Source organism: Sarcophilus harrisii, chromosome 2, assembly GCF_902635505.1.
Source record: "Sarcophilus harrisii chromosome 2, mSarHar1.11, whole genome shotgun sequence".
NCBI lineage: Eukaryota > Metazoa > Chordata > Mammalia > Dasyuromorphia > Dasyuridae > Sarcophilus > Sarcophilus harrisii.
Window position 1 is genome coordinate 182,889,920 of NC_045427.1, and position 24,339 is coordinate 182,914,258.

General features: G+C 36.0%; 1 protein-coding gene across 1 annotated transcript in view; it reads left to right on the forward strand.

Annotated features, from left to right (window-relative positions):
* Positions 1-24,339, forward strand: part of TPO (thyroid peroxidase) — a 224,252-nt gene that overhangs the window by 63,977 nt on the left and 135,936 nt on the right. The gene's annotated exons all lie outside the window — the stretch shown is intronic.

Sequence of the window (24,339 nt, forward strand, 5' to 3'; positions counted from 1 at the left end):
GCCTCTCTGTATTCATCCTGCTGGTCATTTCTTACAGAACAATAATATTCCATAACATTCATACGCCACAATTTACCCAACCATTCTCCAATTGATGGGCATCCATTCATTTTCCAGTTTCTAGCCACTACAAACAGGGCTGCCACAAACATTTTGGCACATACAGGTCCCTTTCCCTTCTTTAGGATCTCCTTGGGGACTTCCGGCCAAGATGGCGGCGAGGAGGCACACAGCTGTGTAAGCTCCGCATTTTCTCTCAGAATCCATCTCATTACAAGCCTCTGAATTAATGCCTGACTGAAAAAAAAAACCCACAAACAGTTACCAAGAGAAGACATCCTTGAGATTCGCCAGGAAAGGTCTGTTTTTGCTCAAGGGCGGGACGGTTTTAGATCGGGCACAGGCTGAGGGCAGCAGCAGTGAGAGCTCGGCAGGCAGCTCACAGCCGAGCAGACCGGAGGGGGTTGGGGTGTGATCTCAGCCGTCTCTGCGGGGAGAGCTTCACTACAGGATTGGATACTTTGCCCTGGCAGCAAGTCAGTAGCCCAGCAGAGAAGCTAAAAACACCGGGGGTGAAGAATACAACCCCAAACAGCTGGAGTTCCTTGAGACCGGCCACCCCTCCCCCACAGCGTCTCAGCACGCTCTCAGAGTCTCAGAGCGCAGGCGCAACACAGTCCTGCTAGTGCCTCGCTGCTGCCCCCTCAGTCTGTAGAGGAAGCTCGGTAACGCCACCCAGCCCCTCCCCCAAAAAAGCAGATTCCATTTGGGGTTTTTTTCCTTTTTTTTCTTTGCTAGTTTGTCTCTGATTCTTCTCTGACAAAATGAGCAAAAAGTTAAAAAGGACTTTAACGATTGACAGCTTTTATACAGACAGAGAACAGACTCTAAACCCTGAGGAGACTAAAAACAGATTATCTTCAGGTGAATCCCCACAGGAGGAGATCATCTGTTCCTCAGCACAGATGAATCTCATAGAAGAAATTAAAAAGGCTCTCACAAGAGAGCTAGAAGAAAAATGGGAAAAGGAGAGGGAGGCTTGGCAAGAGAGTCTGGAGAAGTCATCCCACTCATTTAAAGACAGAGTGGATAAAGAAATCAAATCCTTGAAAAATAGGATTAGTGAACTGGAAACAGAAAATAGCTCTCTAAAGAATAAAATTGGCGAAATGGAAAAACATTCCATAGAACAAATTGGACAATTAGAAAAAGATATAAAAAAAGTGAGTGAAGAAAACACTTCATTGAAAATAAGAATAGAACAAATGGAATTGAATGACTCGAGGAGACAAGAAGAATCAGTCAAGCAAGACCAAAAAAACCAAACAATGGAGAAAAATGTGAAATACCTTCTGGGGAAAACAACAGACCTGGAAAACAGGTCTAGGAGAGACAATCTGAGAATCATTGGACTCCCAGAAAAATACGATGAAAAAAAGAGCCTGGACACTATTTTCCAGGAAATTATCAAAGAGAACTGCCCAGAAGTCATAGAAACAGAGGGTAAAATAGACATTGAAAGGATTCATCGATCACCCACTGAAAGGGATCCTAAAATCAAAACACCAAGAAATATAGTGGCCAAATGCCAGAACCCTCAAACAAAGGAAAAAATACTCCAAGCGGCTAGAAAAACCCAATTCAAATATAGAGGAGCCACAATAAGGATCACCCAAGATCTAGCAGCATCCACATTAAAAGATCGAAGGGCCTGGAATATGATATTCCGAAAGGCTAAGGAACTCGGTATGCAACCAAAAATAACTTACCCAGCCAGAATGAGCATCTTTTTCCAGGGAAGAAGATGGTCATTCAACGAAATAAGTGAATTTCACCTATTTTTGGTGAAAAAAACAGAACTTAACAAGAAGTTTGATCTGCAAATATAGAACTCAAGAAAAACCTAAAAAGGTAAAAAGAAATCTTGGGAACTATATTTCTGCTGTAAAGATGTATAAAAAATACATGTATACCTTGTTCTAGAAATTAGAGGTGGAAAGGACATTGTATCAGAAAAAGGGTAAAGTGGGGGTACTATATCTCACAAAGAGGCAAAGGAAACCTATTATATCTGAGAGAAAGAATGGAGGGGGATGAATATAGTGGGTATTTTACTGCCATAAGAATTGACTTTAAGAGAAAAAATTTTAGACATATTCAATTTATGGTGAAACTTCTCCCATCTCATTGAAAAGTGAGAAGGGAAAAGTGAAAAGGGAAGGAATAAGCTAAGCAGAAGGGAATACAGAAACTGTGAGGGAAAGGAGTAAGATAGGGGGAGGAACTCTAAGGTGGGGAGGAGGGATACTAAAAAGGGAGGGCTGTGAGAAGCAAGTGGTGCTCACAAGTTTAATACTGGGAAGGGGGGTAAGGGGGAAAGAAGGGAGAAAAGCATAAATAGGGGTTAACAAGATGGCAAGTAATACAGAATTGGTAATTTTAACCATAAATGTGAACGGGGTAAACTCCCCCATAAAGAGGAAGCGGTTAGCAGAATGGATTAAAAGCCAGAATCCTACAATATGTTGTTTACAGGAAACACACCTGAAGCAGGGAGATACATGCAGAGTAAAGGTAAAAGGTTGGAGCAAAATCTACTATGCTTCAGGTGAAGTCAAAAAAGCAGGGGTAGCCATCCTGATCTCAGATCAAGCAAAAACAAAAATTGATCTAATTAAAAGAGATAAGGAAGGGCACTATATCTTGCTAAAGGGTAGCATAGATAATGAAGCAATATCAATATTAAACATATATGCACCAAGTGGTGTAGCATCTAAATTCTTAAAAGAGAAATTAAGAGAGCTGCAAGAAGAAATAGATAGCAAAACTATAATAGTGGGAGATCTCAACCTTGCACTCTCAGAATTAGATAAATCAAACCACAAAATAAATAAGAAAGAAGTCAAAGAGGTAAATAGAATACTAGAAAAGTTAGATATGATAGATCTCTGGAGAAAACGAAATGGAGACAGAAAGGAGTACACTTTCTTTTCAGCAGTTCATGGAACCTATACAAAAATAGACCATATATTAGGACATAAAAACCTCAAACTCAAAAGTAAGCAGAATAGTAAATGCAGTAAGTTAGTAAGACAGAAATAGTAAATGCATCCTTTTCAGACCACGATGCAATAAAAATTACACTCAACAAAAAGCCAGGGGAAAGTAGACCAAAAAATAATTGGAAACTAAATAATCTCATACTAAAGAATGATTGGGTGAAACAGCAAATCATAGACATAATTAATAACTTCACCCAAGAAAATGACAATAATGAGACATCATATCAAAATGTGTGGGATGCAGCCAAAGCGGTAATAAGGGGAAATTTCATATCTCTAGAGGCTTACTTGCATAAAGTAGAGAAAGAGAAGGTCAACGAATTGGGCTTGCAAGTATCTCCTTGGAGTATAAGCCCAGTAGTAGCACTGCTGGGTCAAAGGATATGCACAGTTTGATACCTTTTAGGGCATAATTCCAGATTGCTCTCCAGAATGGTTGGATTCGTTCACAACTCCACCAACAATGCATCAGTATCCCAGTTTTCCCGCATCCCCTCCAACATTCATCATTATTTTTTCCTGTCATCTTAGCCAATCTGACAGGTGTGTAGTGGTATCTCAGAGTTGTCTTAATTTGCATTTCTCTGATCAATAGTTATTTGGAACACTCTTTCATATGAGTGGTAATAGTTTCAATTTCATCATCTGAAAATACTGTTCATATCCTTAGACCATTTATCAATTGGAGAATGGCTTGGTTTCTTGTAGAGTCAATTCTCTATCTATTTTGGAAATGAGGCCTTTATCAGAACCTTAACTGTGGAGATGTTTTCCCAGTTTGTTGCTTCCCTTCTAATCTTGTTTGCATTAGTTTTGTTTGTACAAAAGCTTTTTAATTTGATGTAATCAAAATTTTCTATTTTGTGATCAATAATGGTCTCTAGTTCAGCTCTGGTCACAAATTTCTTCCTCCTCCACAGGTCTGAGAAATAAACTATCCTATGTTCCTCTAATTTATTTATAATCTCATCCTTTATGCCTGAATCATGGACCCATTTTGATCTTATCTTGGTATACTGTGTTAAGTGTGGGTCCATGCCTAATTTCTTCCATACTAATTTCCAGTTATCCCAGCAGTTTTTGTCAAATAATGAATTCTTATCCCAAAAGTTAGGATCTTTGGGTTTGTCAAACACTAGATTGCTATAGTTGACTATTCTGTCTTGTGAACCTAACATGTTCCACTGATCAACTAATCTATTTCTTAGCCAATACCAAATGGTTTTGGTGACTGCTGCTTTATAATATCACAGCTCATAATTTATAAAGACTTCTATATAAAAAGTAATTACAAATCCAAAATTGAAATGTAAAATATGAGTTTAAATGTTATCCTTGTAATTCCAGATCTAGTTGGGCTATGAAATGCAGTTTAATTCAACAAATACATTACTAATGATCTCTTAATTGCCTAATTTAATGGTCTTTTCCCCATCTTCATTCTTCTTGATCTCTCTGCTGCCTCTCACACTGTCAATCATTGTTTTCTTCTTTATATCTCTTCTCTCTAGGTTTTTTCCTAAACCTGGTTTGGCTTTCTACTCATCTGGATACTTCTCTGTCTCCTTTATCAGATCTTCATCTGTGTCATACCTGCTAAAAGGGGAGAATCAGAGGGCCCTGTTCTGGGTCCATTTGTCTTCTTGCTCTATATTGTTTTATTTGATGGTCTTATACATTTCCATGGATTTAATTATCATTCCTGAGCGAATGATTCTCAAATATACATATCCAGTTCTAACCTCTCGACTCCTCTCCAGATTCACATTCCCAACTGCCACTTAAACGTATCAAACTAGATTTCAATGGCATTTTAAATTCAATATGCAAAGAACTAAACTTCATAAAACTAAATCTGTATACCCAAATCCTCCAACTTTTTTAATTTCAAAATTTCAAATTTCACTATTGCTATTTAAATGACCACCATCCTACTAGTCACCCAGTCTCTCAAATTAAATGTCATTTCTCAATTCCCTACCCTCTTATTCTTTGTATCCAATTAAGTCCTGTCATTTTTATCTTTGGAAAATCTGTTCTATATGACTTCTCTCCTCTGACACTTATACCTGGTATTCATTACTTTGTATTTGGACTATTGCACTAGTCAGTTGGCTGATCTTTCTGTTTGAAATCTTTCCCTAACTCCAATATATCCTGCACTCAGTTATTATATTGATTTTCCTAAAATGCAGAGCTAAACATATCATCCCAGTCTCTTCAATCAATTCCAACAGCTCCCTATTCATCAATTGCTGTTGTGGTTGTTCAGTGGTTTCTATTTGACCTCTCATAACTTCATTTAAGTTTGTTTTGATAATGATACTGGAATGATTTCTATTTCTTTCTCCAGCTCATTTTACAGATGAGTAACTGAGGCAATCAGGATTAAATGACTTACATAGGGTCGCACAGCTAGCAAGTTTTTGAGGCTAGATTTGAACTTGGGAAGATGAGTCTTCCTGACCCGAGGCCTGGTATTCCATTCACTGCCCCTATCCATCAAATGAGGTATTTATAAAGTGCCTAGGACAGCGCCTAGCACACAGTGGATTCTTAATGATACTTGATTCCACACACAACCCTCCCCATTAAATCCATGATCAAATATAAAATTTTCTCTTTGGTTTTCTTCATAATCTGCCATTTTCCAATTATCCAGTCTCTTAAATCTTGTTTCCCTCAATATACTCTGCAATCTTCTGGCCTTCTTGCTGTTCCTAGCACATATCATTCCACCTTCCAACACCAGGCATTTTCCTTAGTTGTCCCTCATGCCTAAAATGTTTTCCTTCTTCATCCTTGCCTCTTAATGTCCCTGACTAGCTTTAAGTCCCAATAATAATCCTACCTTATATAAGAAGCCTTTCCCTGTCTTCCTTTTTCTTGGTGCCTTCTCTAAGATTATTCCCAATTTATTCTATATATCTTGTTTGTTATATGTAGATTTTTCATCCATTAAATTGTAAGCTCCTGTTTATTTGGATGTTGGGAACACATTCTTTGTGTCCCCATCATTATCTCAGTTCTGGTTGACTGACTGATTGACATTATTCAATAAACATTTGTGATGCGTAAGAACTGTGTTAAGTGTTCAGAATGAGAAGATAAAAATGAAAGAGTTTTAGCCTTCTAAGAGCTTTCATTCTAATGAAGGAAAAGAACATAACATGTACAAAAATAACCATACTACAAGATAAGAGCAAAAGAAGAAATAGAAACAAAACTTTAGGAATCTTTGAGGAAGGGGGGGAACACTGTCAGCTGAATGGATCAGGAAAAGTTAAAGGAGAGCAATTGAGCCTCTGAGATGAATGTTGATAGACTGGAATTTTAAAGGAAAAAGTCAGAGGTGGGGCCAAGATGGCACAATAAAGAAGCTCTCAGTCAAGCTTCCACAAATCACCCTCCAAATGACTCTAAAATTGCACCTCAATTGGAATTTTAGAGTGGCAAAACCAAGGAAAAATAAGGTGAAACAAATTTTCAGCCCAAGATAACTTTAGGAGGTGGTCAGAAAGGTCTGTCCACAGGTGGATTGAATTAGAGTTTGAGTAGCACAAAGCTACAATAAGAGGCCAAAATCAGGATTTGGAGGTAATTGCATTGGCAACAACAATTTTAGGAGCTCTCAGTCTATGGACAGTGGGGCAGGTAGGAGGGATTGTCTAACAGCTGCACAGAAGAAGATTGGAGCGCACCCTTTGCTGATACTGAATTCAGGACTCCGATGCATTGCCTATAAACAGAAGTCACACTCCATGGGACAAGGAAGCAGCTGTGCTCTAGGAGGGAGAAATGGCCTTGGTAAAGAATTTCAAGGTAGAAAGGAGTTCTTGTGGTTGCTTAGCAAGAAGTAGGGTCTCTTGTATCAATTCTACACTAGTAATCACAGTTACTGGAAAGCAGTGAACCTGGTCACAGTTTCAGGGCCAGGATGAGTGGTAGTGCTGGTATCAACTGAGGAACAAGTTTCCTTCCTGGGTAAAAACCATAACACAGGCTAAGAGAGTAATGACCACACCTCTCCCTAAATTATACCACCTTGGAAGTACCAAAAACCTACAAAACCCTAGAGCTTGCATTGAAAACAGCAACAAGAAAGCCATAAAGCTAGGAACTGTCTTCTCTACCTGAAAGCAGAGTCCAACTTTAACATAAAATTTAAAAATCAATAAATAGACAGTAAAAAATGAGAAAGTAACAGAAAAAGAACCCAAACATAGCAAGTTACTATGGTGACAAAAAAAAAAAAAGATAAAGACACAAAACTCAGAAGATGACCATAAAATTAAAGCAGCTACATGCAAAACCTCAAAGAAAAATGTGAATTGATCACAAACCCAAAAGAAATTCCTGGAAGATCTCAAAAAAAGGATTTTAAAAATCAAATAAGAGAGGTAAAGGAAAAATTGGGGAAAAAATAAAAGTATACAAGCAGGTTAGTTTTAGAAAAATCTGGAAACACTTATATAAAATGATATGCAGTGAAATGAGCAGAACCAGGAAAATATTGTACACAGTAACAGCAATATTATATAATGATCTACTATGAATGACTTAGCCATTCTCAGCAATTTTATGATCCAATTCAATTTCTTTTATTTTATTTTATTTTATTTTATTATTCTTTTTCAGTTTATTTTTTTTTCATTTAATAGCCTTTTATTTACAGGATATATACATGGGTAACTTTACAGCATTAACAATTGCCAAACCTCTTGTTCCAATTTTTCACCTTTTACCCCCCCACCCCCTCCCCTAGATGGCAGGATGACCAGTAGATGTTAAATATATTAAAATATAAATTAGATACACAATAAGTATACATGACCAAAATGTTATTTTGCTGTACAAAAAGAATCAGACTCTGAAATATTGTACAATTAGCTTGTGAAGGAAATCAAAAATGCATGTGTGCATAAATATAGGGATTGGGAATTCAATGTAATGGTTTTAGTCATCTCCCAGAGTTCTTTTTCTGGGCATAGCTAGTTCAGTTCATTACTGCTCCATTAGAAATGATTTGGTTGATCTCGTTGCTGAGGATGGCCTGATCCATCAGAACTGGTCATCATATAGTATTGTTGTTGAAGTATATAATGATCTCCTGGTCCTGCTCATTTCACTCAGCATCAGTTCGTGTAAGTCTCTCCAGGCCTTTCTGAAATTATCCTGTTGGTCATTTCTTACAGAACAGTAATATTCCATAATTTTCATATACCACAATTTATTCAACCATTCTCCAACTGATGGACATCCATTCAGTTTCCAGTTTTAGCCACTACAAAAGGGCTGCCACAAACATTCGTGCACATACAGGTCCCTTTCCTTCTTTATAATCTCTTTGGGATATAATCCCAGTAGTAACACTGCTGGATCAAAGGGTATGCAAGTTTGATAACTTTTGAGCATAGTTCAAACTACTCTCCAAAATGGTTGGATTCGTTCACAACTCCACCAACAATGCATCAATGTCCCAGTTTTCCGCATCCCTCCAACAATCATCATTATTTTTCCTGTCATCTTAGCCAATCTGACAGGTGTGTAGTGGTATCTTAGAGTTGTCTTAATTTGCATTTCTCTGATTAATAATGACTTGGAGCATCTTTTCATGTGACTAGAAATAGTTTCAATTTCTTCATCTGAGAATTGTCTGTTCATATCCTTTGACCATTTTTCAATTGGAGAATGGCTTGATTTTTTATAAATTAGAGTTAATTCTCTATATATTTTGGAAATGAGGCCTTTATCAGAACCTTTGGCTGTAAAAATATTTTCCCAGTTTATTGCTTCCCTTCTAATCTTGTCTGCATTAGTTTTGTTTGTACAAAAACTTTTCAGTTTGGTATAATCGAAATTTTCTATTTTGTGATCAGTAATGATCTCTATTTCTGCTTTGGTCATAAAGACCTTCCCCTTCCACAGGTCTGAGAGGTAAACTATCCTATGTTCCTCTAATTTATTAATAATTTCATTCTTTATGCCTAGGTCATGAACCCATTTTGACCTTATCTTGGTGTACGGCGTTAAGTATGGATCAATGCCTAGTTTCTGCCATATTAGTTTCCAATTTTCCCAGCAATTTTTATCAAACAGTAAGTTCTTATCCCAAAAGCTGGGATCTTTGGGTTTGTCAAAGACTAGGTTGCTATATTTGTTGACTGTTTTATCCCTTGAACCTAATCTATTCCACTGATCAACTAATCTATTCCTTAGCCAATACCAAATAGTTTTGGTAAGATCCAATTCAATTTCAAAGGCCTTATAATGAAAAATGTTATCTACCTCCAGGTAAAGAACTGATTGTATAGGCATAAATATTGAAGCACTTTTAAAACTTTCTTTGTTATTCTTTTCTTTGGGGGGGGGGCAAGTTCTGTATTTTCTTTTACAGCATGGCTAGTATGGAAACATTTTTGCATGATTGTTCATGTATAATTTATATCAAATTGTTTGTCTTCTAAAGGAAGGGGGAGAGGAAAAAGAGGAGAAAATGTAAAACTCAAACTTTTAAAAAAATCAATGCTAATTTTTTACGCATAATCTAAAAAATAAAATTAAATGGAAAAAATAAAACAAAGGTAGACAAGAAAAATTTATTAAGACATTATATACTAAGTACAAGAACCAAATTACAAACCAAAAGATGGAAAATCTTTATCCTCAAGGAGTTTATCTTCTACTGGGAGGGAAAGAAATTGAAATTGGGCAGATAAAGTAAGAAATGACAATGTGACTGGCTTGATCAACCTCCTTCAATGACAGTCCTAGAAGGAGCCATCCAAACATAAGATGAGGCTACAAGGGACAGGGTGTGAATTGCACAGCTGAAAAGATTTTCTAGAATGAAATGTTTTCTGAGTTGTGATAGACAAATCTGGACTATAGTTTGGTGAGGAATGAAGAAATGAGGAAGGAGGGCATACTTGGCATAGGGGATTGTTTTCATGGATACTCAGAGATGGGCAATGACATGCCATGTGGGATTTAAGAAACTGTTAGTAATTTAGTTTATCTGAAATATAGAGTGGCTGTTGGTAGGCATGGCAATGTTGTAAGGGGTAAGGGAGTGAAGGTCATATGAAGTAAAGCCAAAAAGAATAGATTAGTCAAATGATATAGGACTTTTATTAATAAACTGAGGAGTTTGTGTTTTAACCCAGACACAATAAGGAGCTCCTGAAAGGGTTTGAGAAGAAGTTTGACATAGACTAACCTTTGCCTTAAGATTATTTTGGTTGGGCATGATCCCTGCTCCTAAAGAGGCTGATGTTGGTAGGTAACTTGAGTTTGGTGGATTACTTGAATTGGAGAGTCCTCAGTTATAGTAGGACTAAAGCCCAATCAAATGTCCACACTAAATCCTGCACCAATGTGGTGAGCTTCCAGTAGAAGCTTCCAATTCAATGCAGGTCAGGAAAACTGAGGCAGTTAAAACTTCTATATAAGGATTGAATCTATAAGTGGCCACTAGGCCTCTAGCCAGTCAGGGTGAAATAGGGAGACTCAAATGCCAAAATGTTAAATTAATAACAAAAAATGATTATTTTACTGGCTGAATGAAAAATGGATTGTAGTTGGGAAGGGTAAAAACAGAGAAACAAGATGTTTACTATATGAATTAAAAATTAAATCATTATACACATGCTTTCAGCTATCTAGTGTTATATAGGCCAAATATTTATTGTTAGGTATGCATAGCCTTAAATGTTAGCTTGTTTTTGATTTTTTTACCTTTTCATTAGTGTCGACCTGCTTCAAATATTCTGCTCATTTATTTCCATCTAGACTAAGTGCAGATAACTTGTGGGTAACCTTTATGCATTTTAAAGTAAATAACTTTGATAGAGAAGGATTTACAGAGCCTATGTATGTGACTGGGTGTGAGATAAATGGTACTTGGAAATCAGAAGGAAACATCAGGACATAATTCAACAAAACTGAACTAGCATTAGGGCAGAGTATTTAGACAGTTGGGGGTATTTGTGGCACACTGAAGTGGCCTGAAGGAAAACGATTTGGCCTTTCTCTCATTCATTTCTTACACAAAATATATGGATCGTCATGATGTTCTCTAAATAAGAATTTCAAAGCCTTCTGAAAATATTGTGTGTTAGATAAAATATATGTTAATATTTGATAAGATCTCTCCATTTTCAAAGAGACTCTAAAACATTCCAACATATTCATGACTATGGATGAAATAATTTCTCTCAACAGCATGGCTAGTATGGAAACATTTTTGCATGACTGTTCATGTATAATTTATATCAAATTGTTTGTCTTCTAAAGGAAGGGGGAGAGGAAAAAGAGGAGAAAATGTAAAACTCAAACTTTTAAAAAAATCAATGCTAATTTTTTACACATAATCTAAAAAATAAAATTAAATGGAAAAAATAAAACAAAGGTAGACAAGAAAAATTTGCTTTCTAATTCTAGTATGGGTATGACTGGAGACCAATAATTAGTGAGTCCTGAATTTACACAGCAAAATCATTATGGCCAAGAGTTAATGCTTTCTTGAAAGCTGAATTAATCCTTTCAAATTCTTTAGGTGTTAATCAAGAAAGATAGAATGATGTGGAGTGGAGATGGCCCTAGATTTGGAGACATAAAAGACCTGAGTTTGAATCCTATATTTGACACCTTTGACCACTTGTAGTTCTTTGACCATGAACAATTCACTTAAGCTCTCAATTTCAGTTTTTCTTCGAAAATAATCAATTAAAGGTCCTCTCCCTGCCTCAAGTCTTTTACCATTTTGATCCATATTCAACTCAGCTGTCAAAATGACTTTCTTAAAGGTCTGACCATGTCACTCATCTGCCCAACAATATCCACCTTTTTTATTATTATTATTACCTTTTAACTTCTGGGACTGTTTGGTATCTAAATCTTCCAATCTTTCCAGTCTTTCTAAGCTTTAGTATCCTCCATGCATTCTACAATACAGCTACACTGATCTATTGGTTATTACAGAGATTATGTATGTGACTGAGTGTGAGATCAATAGTACTTGGAAATCAGAAGGAAACATCAGGACATAATTCAACAAAACTGAACTAGCATTAGGGCAGAATCCTATGTCTCAAGTCTTTTCTTACTTAATCGTCCTATTTTCCTTGGCTTCAAATATCCAAGAGCAAATTCTATAGAAATCCATGCTTTCTCAATTGTCTCCTCAGCCCAGTAATCTGTCCCTGTCCAGCCTATGGATCCTTTGCCTCCAGGCACAGTAGGCTTGACCATTTCATCCTCTGAGAGTGCTTACAAAACAGTGTCCATCCATACACTGATTTGAGAAACTGGGGAATGTGTTGCTAATATCCCAGTCACTAATACAGGTAGACAATGTGTGATCTATCACCCAGGAGTAGTAGGATCAGGTTTACTAATTCATACTCCTGATAGGCAATTTGGTGATATTTATGTAGATTCTGATTCCCAACAACAGAATCCAGGAATATTCTAGACTGCAGCAGTTATAGCTGACCATCCTATGCTCACTATTTTTGTAAATAGCATACTATTGAAAGGATTGATAGACACAGGTGCAGAGTGTACAGTCATTAGAGGTGCCAGTTGGCCCAGTCATTGGCCAAAGATTACGGCAGAAACCCATATGTCTGGCATAGGAGGATCAATAGCAGTTGAAATTAGTTTTAACCCTTTGAGATGGATATTTGAATGTGAAACAGGAGTTTTTACTCCTTTTTAGTAAATAAAATTCCCATCAATCTATGAAGAAGAGACATCTTATAACAGTTAGGATTATAATTGAGTACTTCTGGCTTTTTAGGCAGGGCTGCTATTGAAGGCCTGCCAACATTTTCATCTATTCAATGGAAAACTGATTCACCACTGTGGGTGGAATAGTGGCCCTTAACAAGTGAAAAAATTCAGGTTTTATTAGATATAGTACAAGAGCAACTTGACCAAGGACACTTACAACCTTCTCTAAGTCCTTGGGATTCCTGTGTATTTGTTGTAAAAAAAGAAGTCTGGGAAATGGAGGCTGTTGACTGATTAGAGAAAAGTAAATGAACAGATGAAAACTATGAGAACTCTTCAGCCTGGACTTCCATCTCCTACTCAATTGCCTAGACTCTTTGGATTATAGACATTAAGGATTGTTTGTATTCTATCCCTGTGGATAAGGAGGATATGAAAAGGTTTGCCTTTTCAGTACCCAGAATTATTTAACTGAGCCTTATAAAAATATGAATGATAGTTTTGAAACAAGGAATGAAAAATAGCCCAACTATGTGTCAAACATATGTTGCTGCTGCTCTTGCTCCTGTAAGAAAAGCATTTCCAAAAGTTATATTACATTACATGGACGATATATTGGGATGTGCACCTGAGAAGTAAATGTTAGAAGCATGTCTACAAAAGACCATAGAAACACTAAGGAACTACAAATTGCACATAGCTCCAGAAAAAATTCAAAGATATGCTCCTTTTCAATATTTAGGATATGAAGTCTGCCCTAAGGTGTTTACAATACAAAAGCTTTCTTTAAGAACAGAAAAGTTGAACACCTTAAATGATTTTCAGAAATTGATAGAAGATATCCAATGGATGCATCCAGTGTTAAGCTTAACTACCTATCAATTGCAACCATTATATGACATTTTAAGGGGAGACACTGCTTTAAACTCACCACGCCAGCTTACAAAAGAAGCTCAAAAGGCTTTGAGAGAAATTGAATTGGCTTTATCCAATATGATTGAAAGAGTTATTCAAAAACTCTTGGAAATATCAGTTTTTGCTACAAAAGACACTCACAGCAGTCCTTCATCAAGGAGACAGTATGATAAAGTGGGTGACCCACCCAGCACAACCAGACCAAAGCCTTATTCCTTACCCAGTGCTTGTGGCTCAAATTTTATTAAAGGCCATTAAGAGAATGGTACAATTATCTGGGATAAGACCTGACAAGATATACACCTTTTGTAACAATGCACAAATTAATATATGCTGTGAAACCATCTCACAGTGGCAACTTTTATTGGCTACAGCTCCAAATTTTACACATGGGTCTCCATTAAAGATAACCCAGCTATTACATAATTGGCAATGGATTTTTGAAGAAAAGTTTTCTAAGATACCTCTTAAAGGACCAACTATCTTTACAGATGCATTCAAACATAACATTTGTGCTGTGTATTCTCATGATTTAACTATAAAGAGAGTAGTCAGAACTCCTTTTCAGTCCACTCAACAGAATGAATTGTATGCATTCTAGTCTTACTTATTATCCAGGAGATGTAAATATAATATCTGATTCAGCTTATTCAGTAAGTGTGGTACAAAGAATTGACACAGTCCAAATAAAATTTGCAGCTTCTAATATATATCAGCTCTTTAAGGAACTTCAAAAGCAAGTTATAAAGCCTCAAAGCAAGATTTATATCTTGCATGTCCACTGTCATAGTGGACTCCCAGGTGCTATTTTTATGAAAATTCAAAGGCAGATAGCCTTCTAACCATGTTAGCCAATACTCCTTTATTTCAGGCAGCCCAAAAATCTCATTCTAAATATCATCACACTGCTTTAGCTTTACATTTGCAATTTGGGATAACAAAAGAAGAAACTAGGAGCATAGTAAAAGCCTGTACAGCTTGCCTTCCTTTCCATGCTTCTATGCTCCCTCCAAGGAAAAACCTTTGTGGTTTGAGACCCAGTGAAATTTGGCAGATAGATGTGACTAATTATAAATCGTTTGGTCATCTATTTTTTATTCATGTTGTAGTAGACACCTTTTCAGGATTTACTTTTGCAATACCAGCAGCAAAAGAGACGGCCCAAGTGGTCACTGAATTCTTTATACAAGCTTTTGCAATTATGGGTGTGCCACAAACAATAAATGGATAATGGACCTGCATGTACTTCTAAATATTTTGCACACTTTTGTGCACAGTATCAGATTTTACACATCACTGGCATACCTTTTAATCCTCAAGTACAGGCAATAGTAAAGAGAAGAAACAGAGACATCAAGATTCTCCTCCAAAAATAAAAGAAAAGGGGGAACCACAGATAACCCTAGATAACTTGTAAATTTATCTCTTTACATTATTAAGTTTTTGATTTTTCATAAAGATGCACTGGCTCTGGTAGACAGGTTTTATAACCCACTGGAAGGGCAGTGTCCAGTGTGAGCAGCTCTGTTGTCTTTAGATAATCGCCAGATGATGTGGAGAGATTCAGAAAGTGGTGAATGGAAGGGACCAGATAGGTTAACTACTTGGGGGAGAGGGTTTGCTTCTTTCTCTACAGATGGAGAAGGAATCAGATGGGTGCCAATGAGCCATATTTGCCTAGTGCATCAGAGAGAGATGGAGAAGACATTTGAAATAAAGGAAAAGACCCAAGAAATATCTAATGGTTCCATCTCTAATTTACATGTGCCACTGAAAAAAGCATGGCTGTTAACCCAATGTGTATGGCAATTGACTCATGAACATCAAAAATTGGTAATGAGACTCTGGCAGGACTTCAAAATCTGCATAAATCATTGAATTCCCTAACACATGAAGTAATAGACAATAGATTGGTTTTGGACTATCTTTTGGCTGCTGAAGGAGGTGTATGTGTGATTATTATTTATATATTCTCCTTCTAGGACTTATAGACATATATAATTCCTTATCTTGATTCATATTGTTTGTCACATCACTACTAGCCCGTGTTATATTATTCTGTGCTTGTGTAATATCTCCCATGTTGATGGATTTATGTATACCCACTTCAATTAAGATCCTTCAGCTCAGAGGAAACATGCTAACAATGTGTGGTTTGGCTCCCCATTTCCCTTTGGTGTTCTCACCTGCCTTCCTGATAAGTCAGGGAGGGCATGACCACCTGTGTTCTAAAACAAAAGAAAGCTGGAGAAGTAGAAGAGCATAGATAGTGGGGAACTCTGGGAAAGGTATACTTGAAGCAAGGTTAATTACAGCCGGGTGTTTACTTAGTGTGATTGATGAGATAATGATTTTCTAGTTCACATATACTTAGTGTGAAATAATGATATAATCACTCTAGTTGGCATATACTTAGTGTGATGTAATGGTTCTACAGCTGGCATATGCTCAGTGTGCTGTAGTGATGTAATCATACTAAGGTATTTAAGAGCTAGAGGACTGGAGATGAGAGCTAAAGCTCAAGCTCAAACTCAATCTTGAGCTCAGACTCAGACTCAGACATGAATACAGAGGAGACACAGATGTGGACCCATATACAGAGGAGACACAGAAGATGGAGGCAGAGACAAAGATCTTCCTGACTGCCTTCTCCACCCAACACTAAGGCCCATCCAGAGAGCCTCCAGAAAGTTAGTCCGGACATTACAAACAATGGCTGATTTATTAAGTGCTTATTGTGTGTCAGATGGTACATAAGTAAGAAGGATATAAAGATTAACAAGAAGCAGTCACTGCTTTCAAGGATAATGCATTCAGTGGGAGAGATAATATGTGTGTATGTGTGAATACAGATGTTGTCTTACTATATCATTATGCACACATATACATATATAGAAGTTTGGAGTGGGTACGTATACATACAAATATATGTATGAATATACAGATATATAACATACTTATATATTGTCTTCCCTATTTGAATGTAATATCCTTGATAGTTTTGACTATTTTATTATATATATAGATATAAATTTTCACTACCCAGCACAATAGCATTGTTGTTGAGATAGAAACATCATTTGACAATTGATATCTATTTGTGGGATAAGTGAGTTTGAAGAGTAAAGGAAAGCACTAAGAATTTGGATTAAATGAACAGATAGATGGTGGTACTCTCAAAAATAAAAAGGACATTGGAAGAGGGCTTTATTTTGGGAAATTGAGTTCAAGTAGTCCATGAAACATATATGGGAATGAATTTCTGGAGAGAAGCTAAGGCTAAATATGTGGATTTTGGTGTCATCTGCATAGAGATAATGGTTGACATGATGAGGTCTCTAAATGATAGAGTATAAAGAGAATAAGGATAGCACCTTGGAAGCTCCCACAGTAAGTAGCTATAGTATGGATGAAGCTCCACCAAAAGAGAACTAGGAAGACCAATGAGACAGGAGCACTGAGAGTAATGTCACAAAAATCTAAAAAGCTAAGGTTATCCTGGAAGTGGGTAACAATCCTGGAAGTGGGTATTATGCTGTAGAAAAAGTCAAGGAGATGATGACTAAGAAAAGGATATTTGATTTGGCATTTAAAAGACCATTGGTAATTTTGCAGAGGTCAGTTCAGTTGTGATACTGGAATCCAGAGTGATGATCCAGTTAACCATAATGTTCAACTTTTTGAGTTGGTAGAAAACATAAAGCAATGTTTTTGCACATTTCCTTTGGTGTAGAGACTTTTCTCCTCTCTCAACAAGGTTCCAGTCAAATAGGAAATTTAGAATTTTCTGTCCTGATGTTTTGCTTAGAATTCGGCATATCACAGGAACCTTAGTAACTGCTATCACAGATTGCTTAGATGGAGGAGTGTTTCTAAATAAATCATGGGTAACTAGGATCAGACACAGCATCATAGACATCTATCTCTTTTCTAAAACACTCTTTCAAAATTGTTATTTTATTTTTTGTCAGCTTTATGATCACTTTTTCCTCCAATGCTGCTTTTCATTCAAATCCAGTTTTAAAGATAGAATTTCATCCATTTAATCCATAAACCAATACAGAACAACAATGGGATCTTAATCTAGCAGTGGTGTGGTGGTATCAGCCTGTCAATGGTTAAGGTAGAAGACATTTTAGTTATTCTTAGTCACCTTTTTCACATACAGTTTTGTGATTTGAGCTACTCCTCCCTTCACCTAAATATTCTTTTGACTTTCCCTTCTGGAGGAGTAGATTTTGTTTCAAAATAGTTTCTAAGAAACATTGACAAAGAATGGTAACAGTTTTACCTCACTGTTACCATTTTCTCACAATATCTCAATAACATTATCTAGCTAGTTTGGCTACCACTGTAGCTAACTTATTGTCTCATGGAATCCTAACATACATATTCTTTCTGACAACCAGATACTTTAAAATAAGCCAACAACTCTCTGCATTGGTTCTGGAGCTCCTGGCAAAGATTGAATTCTAGTAGACTACCTCTTTCCTCCAGGGATACTCTCTATCACCTTCTCATTAACACATTTGAACAATGACATACATAGATCAGCAGGAGTATTTTACAATGTAGCTTAAAAGATCCAGTAAACATTTAAAGAAAGAAAAAGACACACCTTTTCAAAAGACAGGTGAGCATCTGGGTTGGTTTGGACGAAGGCTTGTGTTTGAAAGAGGTAGACTTGTCTTGGAAAAGCAAGAGGAAAAGGATTATGATAAAAAATGAAAATCAATGGGCAGGATCTCTAGCCTTCCAACAGCAAAAAATCTGAACTGACATTCCTATGTGTTAGTCTCTAGCTACTGTGCATCTTCTATCTGTCACTGCCACTCCTAAACTTCTTAGTTTCTCTCCCCAAATAGGACTAGAAAATAGGTTTGTGAATCACATTCTCTTCAAGTCTCTAGGACAAAACAACATTCTCCTTCCTGGGTATCAAGAAGGGGAATATTTATAGATTTCTGCTCAATCCATAGTAGATATTCCTTTCCAATATCTCACTCTCTTTATTAAGACCTAAGTGGTTTTGTGAAAGGCAGCATTGCTCTGCTACTGGGGAAAGAATGTAGAAAGAGTGATGTACATGGAAGAAAGGATCTTAGCAATACTGTGACATTTGGCAAATCACTTTACCTCTCTTGATCAGAACTTCTTCACTTATGAAATGAAGATAATTTGGCTAGATAACCTCAGGAATCCCTCAGTTCAGGGAACTTCATGAAATCTCTCTCCAAGATGCACCTCAAGTTTTGGCTTATACACCAAGCTTTTCCTGAACCTCCCTCCCTGAAATGTCACTCTCTAGTTCTCTAATTTCATTATACTTAACTAGTTTTTGCTTATTTTGTATTTATTCCACTTGCATATGTACATGTGGTGTCCTCCAATAGAATGCAAGTTCTTTGAGAACAGAAAATATCATTTGTTGCATGGCATACCTAATTTAATAATGGAGACATAGCAGGCACATAGAAAAATGTTTGTAAATTGATTGATCCAAGAATGTAAAGCTAAGAAAGATTCAGAATTTCAGAGCAGAAATGGAACTAAAATTATAGACATTTTAGAATTGGAAGAAGAATTGGCCCAAAGACCATCTAATACAACTCCCTCCATTGAGTCATGAAGAAATAATTTGGGTAACGTCACAGAAATAATGATAATTGGAATTTCAAAGCAAGTGTTCTATCCAATGTAGTAAACTAATGTGTTCTCCAAAGTTAACTTCCATCTATTTTGTGAATCTCCCTTATTAGAATTCGAGAGAGTAGGAGCTATTTTAGTTTTTTTTGTTTGCTTGCTTGTTTGTTTGTTTGTTTTTTAATATCACCAACCTATAGGCAATAGACAGCCTATTTACAGGGATGGGAGCAAGCATTTACAATAGTAACTACCAGTCACTGTGCTGGGAACTTCAAAAGCATTATCTCATTAGATCTTTGTAACAACCCTGTAAGATAGAAGTTTTAATTATCTGCATTTTGCATTTAAGGAAGGGAAGCTAGGTGGTCCAGTGGATAGAGTGTCCAATCTGAAGTCAGGAAGACTGATCTTTCTGAGTTCAAATCTGGCTTTAGACATTTACAAGTCATGTGCCCCTGGACAAGTCACAATCTTGGTTGCCTTAATTTCCTCATTTGTAAAATGAACTGGAGAAATAAATGGCCAATCATTCTAGTACCTTTGCCAAGAAAATCCTAAATGGAGCCACAAAGAGTTGGACATGACTGAAAAATGACTAAACAACAAAAAAGGAAATGAGGGAGAATGATCTTAAAAGAGACTAAGGGAGTTGCCTACAGTCTCATGGCTAGTATCTGAGGCCACATTTGAATGCAGGTCTTCCTGATTCCAAATCCAATACTATCTTGATTTCACCACCTAACTATCTCTTACATATAGTGAGTATTTAATAAATGCTTCTTGATTCTTCTTTCTAGTCTATACTGCATTGTTGTGACATCAATGGTTCAAATACATTTTAACTAAGGGGATGTTCATGTCAGTTTACAATTTATAATTTTCAGTCAGCCTTTCTCAATATTTCTTAATTCTAGTGCCTTCTTTCTTTTAATTATTTTTGTCCTATTATTTAATATATATATGCATATATACATATATATATACATACATACACATATATTCTACTTTATATATATATTTATTTGTATGATGTTCTCCCCCTACTAGATTGACATCTCTTGGAGGAGGATATCTTTTGATTCTTTTTAATCTCAGGGCTTATCAGTGACTGGCATATAATAGGCACTTAATGCATATTTACTGAATGAATAATTGAAAAAGCTCAGACTTTCCCAGAGGCATGACAACCAGTATTAGAAGTGAGATTTGAACCTCAAGTTACACTGTTTTTGAGACCAGTTCACTATGTTCTGTACTGTATTACTACTGATAAACTTTATTTTGGAAATGTGTTATATTTATAAGTTATAAATTGTAAAATTCATAATAATTTTTGTTGTTCAGTCATTGTCATGTCCAAATCTTCATGACAGCATGTAGCATGACAAGTCCTTCTATCCTTCACTATGTCTTGAAGTCTGTCCAAGTTCATATTCATTGCTTCCATGATAATCTGTCCATCTCATCCTCTCCCATTCCCTTTTCTTTTTGCCTTAACTCTTTCCTAACATTGACTTTTCCAATGATTCTAATATTCTCATTTTGTAGGCAAAGTACTTAAGTTTCAGCTTCAGTATTTGACCTTCCAGTGAATATCCTGAATTAATTTCTGTAAACATTGACTGATTTGTTTTCCTCACTGTCCAAGGAGAACATAATTATACAGCTAGACAAATTCCCTCTGGATATAAGCTGCAACTATCTCCTTTCAATTTAATTAGATTTAGGAAAAATCAATCTGGGTTACTTTTTGATTACAGGGAAAAGTATTTATTTGTGGGAAACATAATCTAAGGTAAGATTAATATTAATAATAGATCACATTTTATAGTGCCTTTAGGTTTATGAAGGGCTTTATATACATCATACTATTTGAGAGATCTGAGTCTGTCAGGTGGTGAAGTTGACAGATTTATGGACTAGAAGTCAAGAAGATTAAGTTGTGTGATCCTGGTCAAATCACTTAATATCTGCTGACTGAGTTTCCTCATCTGCAAAATGCGGATAATAATGTACTTATTCCCCAGGATTATTGTGAAGAAAAAAAATGAAATATTATTTGTAAAGTGTTTTGTAAGCCAAAAACTCTACATAAGCATTATCTAATATTATTCTCAATTATCCTCACAATAATAATGGAAAATAAGAAATACAGTATTATTATTCCCACTTTATAGATGAATAAACTGAGTCTCAGAGAGTTTAAGTAACTTCTCATTGTCTTATAGTTAGTATCAGAGGCAAGAATTGAACCCCTGCTCTCTTGACTTCATCTGTTTCTCTATCCACTATACCATGGAGCTTAACTTGCTAATAAATTTATTATGAAAATTAGGTATAACAAAGAATATTAGCTTATATTCAAAGAGTACTTTTTATAGTTAAAAAGAGTACTTTTTATAGTTTTCATAATGTTATAGTTATAGTATATATTGTCCAATCTGATTCTTACAACTATACTGGGAAGTCGACAAAATTACTATCCCCATTTCACAGATAAAAAAGCTGAAGTTGAAAAATTAAAATATGATACAGAGAGAAAGTGTCAGAGGCAGACATGGACAGAAACCTGCTGCCACTAAGTGGCACAACACTGGAACTCTAGAGTTAGGAAGTCCTGAGTTCAAATCCAGCCTCAGATATTTTCTGACAGTGTAAACCTGATTACGTCACTTAATTTGTGCTGTCAGTTTCCTGTGTATAAAATAGGATAATAGCAGCTACTTCCCAGGATTGTTGTGAGGTAATATTTGTAAAGAATTGTGCAAATCACACACACACACACACTAGCAATTATCAATTATAATTCAATATCCTATGTTATTTCTCCCATACTTCTTTTATATTTTGCACACTCTTAGTGAATTGCTAAAATATAAAAACCAACCAGGAGGGATTAAAAAAAAATTGACTAAGCACTCAAATTAACATTTCATTATTTTTAATTGAGTGAAATAGTGCCTTTCCCATGAGCAGTACTTTATGCAATTCCAATAAAGGCAAATCAACTGTAACAACTTTGAATGCTTTATTAAGGCAGCTCCAACCTTCAAGCACAGATCTAGTGCTGTTAATTAACTACATTACTGTCCCATCTAGTTTTGCAAATTGAGCCACTGTGGCACACTGAAAATCAATGAAGTAGTAATAATATAATTATTCCCAGTTTTGTGTTCCCCAGATACATGCCATTGTAGACATAAAGCATCATTTTCCAACACTGAAACTATTCAAGTACAGTAGACATGAAGATATGAGTGCTGAGATGAATTGAAATTCTTTCTTTTAGAGTTAAAATACCTAGTGAGATCATTAATAAATTTGGGAATGAAAGAAATCCTACACTTATTCCATTCTCAGAAGGGTTTCAAATGAAAATTTCTTGTAATTATCCTGTTTATATGCTATTCCTCCTTCCACAAAGATTTTCCTAATTCCTGACAGTTTATAACAATCTTGTCTTTTGAATCTCTCATAGCACATTATTTTAATGGAACTATGGAATATTGGAATTTTGAAAAAACTTCAGAAAATAGCTATTATAACCAAAATGTTGGGGTCAGGGTATTAGATTCCTAACACCTGCAATATTTAAGACAAGTAAAAATGCAGACTCTAGTTTAAGTTTTCCATTGAAGCAGTCAGTCAATAAATATTTATTAGGTACCTACTACGTACCAAGCTGATATTAAGAAACTTGGATGCAAAGAAAAGTAAACAGCAGTCATTGCTATTAAGGAGATCACTATCTAATGTTATTTACCTTCCTCAGAACTAGAACTAGAAGTCATCTCATCTTTCCCTTGAATTTTTACCATCATTGTAACTTTACAATTGAGCTTGAAATCATTTGGAAATATTGAGTATACTACAAATTGATGTTACATGGTCTTAAAGGGATTGCCACTAAGGCAATAAAATTCTTTTACATTTCCCTAACCAATTCACTGGTCATTCACCATGACAATTTGTCCAAGACTTTTCATTTCTCTTCAAATTTCCCATGTATCCCCCGAAGATCATATCAGCTGAGAACCTTGCTTTCTGTGTAAAAAAAATAGACCACTCATTGAGAGCTTACTCTTCTCTCTTCCTTTTATTTCAAATCACTCAAATTAACATGTCTTCAATCTCTAGTGGTCTTTTCTCAATCCTCATCCCTCTTGTCTTGTCTGCAGCATTTGTCACTTTTGATCTTTCTTCTTGACACTCTTCTCTTCAGATACTGTTATCTCCTGGTTATCTTCCTGTTTGAATGACTACTAATTCTCATTCTCTTTTACTGGATCCTTATCCAAGTTATGCAAGTGGGTGGTCACTAAGTCTCTGTCCTGGGCCTGCTTCTTTTTGCCTTTATGATCTATCATTGACAATTTCCTCAGTTCTCATGTCACCTATCCTCTCTATACAAATGATTCTCAGATTTATTCATCCAGTCTTAACCTCTGTCCTGATCTCCAGTTTTGCATCTTGAATTATTTATTGGACATTTAAAACTGGATGTCACGTATGTCTAAAACAATTCATTATATTTTCCTCAAAGTTTTCCCCACTTCCTAAATTCACTATAACTCATGAAGCTACCCTCACTCTACCAGTCACTCAAGGGTTACCTATAGTGTCATCCTATGACTCATTACTCTTTTACTCCTCCCCATATCCAATAAATTGCCAAAGTCTATCATTTCTTCTTTTATAACATCTCTCAAATATGCTCCTTTCTCTCCTGTAACACTGTCACTTCATTTGTACTTGCCTTCATCAAATCACTCTTGGATTATTCCAATAGCCTACTGGTTGACCCCCCTATACAAATCCCTTTGCAAGTCATGAACAAAGTAATCCTCATTATAACCTGCTCAACAAGTGGCCATTCAATTTCTGCATAAAGACCTTTAAAGAAGAGGAACCTCCTTGAAAAGAAGTCAACATCCAGAGGACTTTTGCAATATAAAAATGTAAAAGAGATGAATGTTTGTAT